Source organism: Gavialis gangeticus, unplaced genomic scaffold (assembly GCF_001723915.1).
Source record: "Gavialis gangeticus isolate Ggan-Ray unplaced genomic scaffold, GavGan_comp1, whole genome shotgun sequence".
Classification (NCBI taxonomy): domain Eukaryota; kingdom Metazoa; phylum Chordata; order Crocodylia; family Gavialidae; genus Gavialis; species Gavialis gangeticus.
In genome coordinates, this window is record NW_017729024.1 from 78,114,708 (window position 1) to 78,120,475 (window position 5,768).

Here is a 5,768-nt window from a genome sequence, read left to right on the forward strand (position 1 = left end):
CTTAACCATACAAGTGGCCCTTCTCTGGACCCTCTCCAGGTTATCCACATCCCTCTTAAAGTGTGGCACCCAAAACTGGACGCAATATTCCAACTGCGGTCTGACCAGTGCCTGATAGAGGGGAAGTATCACCTCCTTGGTTCTGTTTGTCATGCATCTGCTGATGCACGATAAAGTGCAGTTAGCTTTGCTGATGACTTCATCACACTGACGACTCATGTTCATCTTGGAGTCCACTAGGCCTCCGAGATCCCTTTCTGCTTCTGTGCTGCCAAGCAGGTCATTTCCTAAGCAGTAGGTGTGCTGGACATTTTTCCTCTCTAAGTGCAGCACTTTGCATTTCTTCTTGTTGAATTGCATTCTATTGTTTTCTGCCCTTTTGTCCAAACTGTCCAGGTCTGCCTGTAGTTGTTCCCACCCCCTGGTGTGTCCACTTCGCCCCACAGTTTTGCATCGTCCGCAAACTTGGACAGAGTACACTTCACTCCCTTGTCCAAGTCACTGATGATGACATTGAAGAGTATTGGTCCAAAAACCAAACCCTGCGGGGCCCCTATGCCTATGTCCTTCCAGGTCAATACCAACCCATCCACCACCACTCTCTGGGTATGACCCTCTAGCCAATTTGCCACCCACCAGACTGTGTAATCATCCAAGTCACAGCCTCTTAATTTGTTCACCAGTATGGGGTGAGATACTGTATCGAAGGCCTTCCTGAAGTCTAAGTAAATGATATCTACCCCTACTCCTGCGCCCAGGTGTTTTGCAACCTGGTCATAAAAACAGATTAGATTGGTCAGGCATGACCTACCTGCTATGAACCCATGCTGGTTTCCCCTCAGCATAATTTTTCCTGCTGGGCTCTCACATATATGAGCCTTAATAATTTTTTTGAAGACTTTGCCAAGGATGGAGGTGAGACTGACTGGCCTGTAGTTGCCTGGATCCTCCTTCCTCCCCTTCTTGAAAATAGGGAACACATTGGCCCTTTTCCAGTCCTCCAGATGTCAGGGTAGTTTAGGTAGTTTAATTTAAGTTTAATCTTTCTCTCTCTTTAACCTAAACTAATGTTAATTGAAAGCTGAAATAACTGTATTAAATGAAATGGATGTGGTCTGGTACAAATGAGAGCAGAATTCTGGTACAGATTCTGTTCTGAATCTAGTATTTGAAATAGATGGAGACATACTCATGTAGGTGGCCTAATTTTTTGGATCTCCAATAGTGCTTGATATTACTGTAACTTATTTAAGCATCACTGGGGACATCTACATATAGCACTGGGCACATCTACATTTTTTGGGGCTTACCAGAACTGGATACCTTAATCAAGAAGTTTGTCCTTCTATACACCATATATTAGTGACAGTGGAACTCGTTTTAAAGGTGGCCTACTACTTGTACTGACCCCATCCCATAACAACAATGTGCAAAAGAAGCAACGTGATGTTGTCCTTTGATCAATCATCAAGCATGCAAGCATTCAGATGAACTGGTAAAAGTTAAGCAGTTTAAGTGATTGGAAACCCTACTAGGAGAACTCTGTACAAGCGCTCATGGGGCTGGCTGTATGCTTTGTAGACCCTATTGCCAATGGCACCCCGTTAGGGGGCTCCAGAGCATTCATCCCAGTGTGCTTTTAGGCTCCTCAGTCTACATAAAGAGAGGTGACAGCACTCAAGGGCATAGGTCAGGAGTGACTGGCTGGCCCATATCCCCCTTCCCCACAACACCTCCTCCTTCCCTGCCTCCCAGATATTTAGACAGCAGACCCTGAACATGTCTTCTGTCTTTTCAAGCTTGTCAATTTGCTGTCCAGCAGCAAAGTGGGTTCTTACCTCTATAGTATGAGCTGAGACTTTGTTCCAACAGAGGTTCAGGTGAGTTGGCTTAGTGTTGGGTGCTGTTGAATTGGGTGCTGGTCTGACTGATCTGGTTCCACTGAGGGGGGACAGGTTTGGGGTGTCTGGTTCTGTGGATCAGAGTCTACGTGCTCCAGGAATCAGGAGTCAGTGCAGCTTGGGTAGGGCTGAGGGGTCTGGAGTCTGCAGGTGGTGGATGGGGAGGTGGTCAGGGGGCTCCAGGAATAGCAGGGACAGGAGCTGTAGGGGCTGAGTTGCTGGTGGGAGTTAACCGGGGGGTTGATGACTGGTGTGTGATCCAGGTCTGGAGTGGTACTGGTGGATGGCTTTCCCCCACCTGCCCATGGTTGGGTGTGTGGCGGGGGGTGCTAACAGCTGCACAGTCCTTGGGCTGTGGAGAGGGGTTGAGAGGGGGAGCAGTGGAGTCTGGCTGTTGCAGACTATCTCTGGAAGGGAGGAGGGAACTGGAGCAAGGTATGCTGGGTAGTATGCCTCAGTGGGTGTGTCTACATGTACTCATTTACTGTGAAGTAACTGAAATTACTCTGCAGTACAGGTGCATGTCTACACATGCACACCTGTACTGCACAGTAAATATGGTGAGTTAGGCCAGCTTGAGTGTAAATTTGATACCTGCATCATGCAGATATCAAATTTATGCCTGATTAGTTACTGCACAGTAATGCATGTGTAGATGCATTACCGCATAATATCACTGCATGTATGGACTGACTTGGGACTAACTTGAGTCCCAAGTCAGACCACACACAGTGTTAATGTGCTTTAATGCCTGCATGTGTGGATGCTGGCCTATTCCCACTTAGTGAGCAGTAATTTACTGTCCATTTAATTTAAGCTGGCATTAATGCATGTGTAGACATGCCCAGTTTCCACAGGTTGGATATTTGGGAAGAATAATAAACTTTCTTGCTCTTGCTATCAAATGTATTTATTTTTTTCATAGCAACTGTAATCACCATTTAAAATATACAATTAGTTTATTAATAATGAATTCCATGCAATGTTTTATTTTCTTAGTGTTTCTTCAGCTTTAATTGCCATAGCAACTGCTTCATGTGTAACCTGTATAACACAGAGCAATTATTTTAGTCACTTTATATGGCTTTCCAAGAGACAAGGTTTTTTGGTCTTTCTGAATAAACCACAGACATAATGAAAACATGGATTCAACACCAGCTTGGTTGCCAACACAGTAATGTACTGCACTGGACTATTTCCTCCTTCCAATATGGAAGGTTCTACAAAGCAGACAAAAGTGACCTAGTTACAGGAGGTAATGTCAGACTTAAAAATGAAAATGGAAGAAAGTAATCTTATAATCAATAACCCCTACTTGACCCTCCTCTTAATACTGGGATTTGCCGTGGTAAGGCTGCCTTCCAATGGCAATATAAAGGGGTATTTCAGATTTTACTAGATAAATGTGTAGCAAAGCTAACTTTCTTTCTAAACAGCTTTTTCTAGTTTTTGTGTTTCTCTTTTCTTTTTTAGATTAGATTCTGTAGCCGTTATCACTTAGTAAGGCAACCAGCAGGTGGCAGCAGTGTTCAATAAATATAGAACAAGCGTATAATTCTGGTAAAACAGACTGATACACCAGCATTAATGTATATTGAACTTTATGGAACATAGATAAAATCTATTTGTTGCACAGATGATGTTGTTCATGAAACAGATTCTTCCATCATTATTCACTCAGAGAAGTGTTTTACTCTGTGAGTAGTTCCCATGAGTACAATGAGGCTGCTTAAGGGGTAAGGCACCCTCTGGTGTAAGCTGGGATGGTAGAATGACCCACAGTTCTTGATTTTTGAGGGGAGTGAATGATATAAGGAGTTTGAAAAAGCAAGAGAGGCTTTACTTAATCTGAATTTAAATTCTAAGATAGAGAGACTCCAGTTGCAAACTAGATATTTGGTGACTTAAACTCACTTAAGTCTGATGGAGTTCAGATGCTAAGTGTTGGTTTAGCCCCCTTTCTACTTTATTCCTGTCCTCTATATTTGGTGGGTTTCCATTAATGGAGCTTTAAAATATATGGAGTTACCATTTTCTACAATTCTGTTTAAATGATTTTACATATCTGACGTGAGAGTCAGATAAAAAGTGAGAGCGCAAGTTAATATGAAGTAGAATTATACTTGAACTTAAAATAAGAGAACAGTCCTTGCTTTTAAAAACTTCAGTGGCATGAAACAGTGTCAACCCATCTCTTGTCTGGGCTAGTTCCTTTTAAAAGAGTGGCCAAGTGGTGGTTAAACTCTATAAAGTGATCAAATTCTATAACAGGAAGTAAAATTCATAACAATAACATGACAGGGATAAATAGTAATACATTAATAGGTGATTTCAGGCAGCACTGGATAATTTCAATGTTAATGAACCACCAAGATTACTGAGAGAGACACAAGTCATATTTAAATTACTGGAATATGTAACCAGTGGCTTTGCCAGGTGCTAACTGGAGGAGAGAGACTATATCTTCTCATACAAATCTGAGAGTTTTAAGAAGCTACATTTAGTACTTCCAAACCATATATTGGCCACATCCCTGTAAATATTAGCAAGAAGACTTAGGCAGTGAAGTATATTGAGCATAGTGTAAAATTCATGTTAAAATTGTCACGTTTTGAAAGTTTTCCTTAGTTTCATGACTTGCTGTTTCCAGTGTTATTCTCCATTTTAAACATCTCTTTCTCTCCTTCTCTCTCTTCCCAGCAAAATGCTTCAAAATGGGGAGGAATGCCTTTTTGAGTATATTTAATAAAATGGAAAATAATGTTTAACTAGTCTGCAAAAAAGTGATGCATGCTTGCTCTCTTTCTTCTCTCCCTAACAAGCAACATCTGTATTCTTTCTAATCTAGAGGTTATAAATAACAAATAATAGAAGAAAAAAATCATCTAATAAGCTTGTGCGTGTGTGGAGGGGATGAAGTAAATTGATTTACTGACAGCATGATGCCAGTTAAAAATAACAACTAAAAATGAATATAACCAGTCAGTATACACACAGATGGAAATGGGGATTGGAAGACAGAGTTGATGACCTGGGATCAGTGACAAATGAGGTATTTTTTTCTGTTGTTCTTTTTTGTTGGTTGACTGTCTGTAAATACTATCTATGAGATACTGTAACTTTCTGATGAAACAGCCATTTCTTGTTCTCAAAACAGTTCTCTTGGCTGTGATCAAATTTGGCTGCTGCATTGTTCCTGGTGATATCATTTGTTAGTGACTAAGGGTTTGTCTACAAAGAAAAAAATGATTAGCTTAGCTATAGGGGAATACTAATCTGTTTATAGCTAGCTTGTTAAAACTGCACACAGCAAGCACTTTATTCTGGAATAATTATTCTTCAGTTATTTTGGAATAAATTCACTTTCATTCCAGAAGAATTTCTTATCACGAGCAGGTCTTCATTTCTAATGGTACAAATTTCTGAGAAAATTCCAGTGCTAGAAATGACTCTAGGAGAGGGAGTAGCACAGGTGTTCATCCTGCAGCTGCCCCTTCTCCTTTGCTTCTTGTGCCTTCCCGGGACCATGGTGGTCTCTGTCTAGGGAAGACATCAGGAACTGTGGTTGCTTCACTCCTGCACTCAGGCTGAAGCAATCTCATTCAATAAGCTTATGCTCTGTATACATATAAATTGCATATCTACCATGACTTCTGCTTGACTGCAGACTAACATGTCTAACTCTCTTTGCTTCACTCCCTGCATTCTGGGAAGTATACTTAACAGAGTATGCTTCTAATGACACTTTAGACTTGTGAATTGCCATTTGTTACCTGTAACTAGGTCTTACAGAATTCCATCACAAGCTAAGTTTGCTAACATGGCATTTAGGGCTGCTTGCAAACAATAAAAAAAGCATAACAAAAC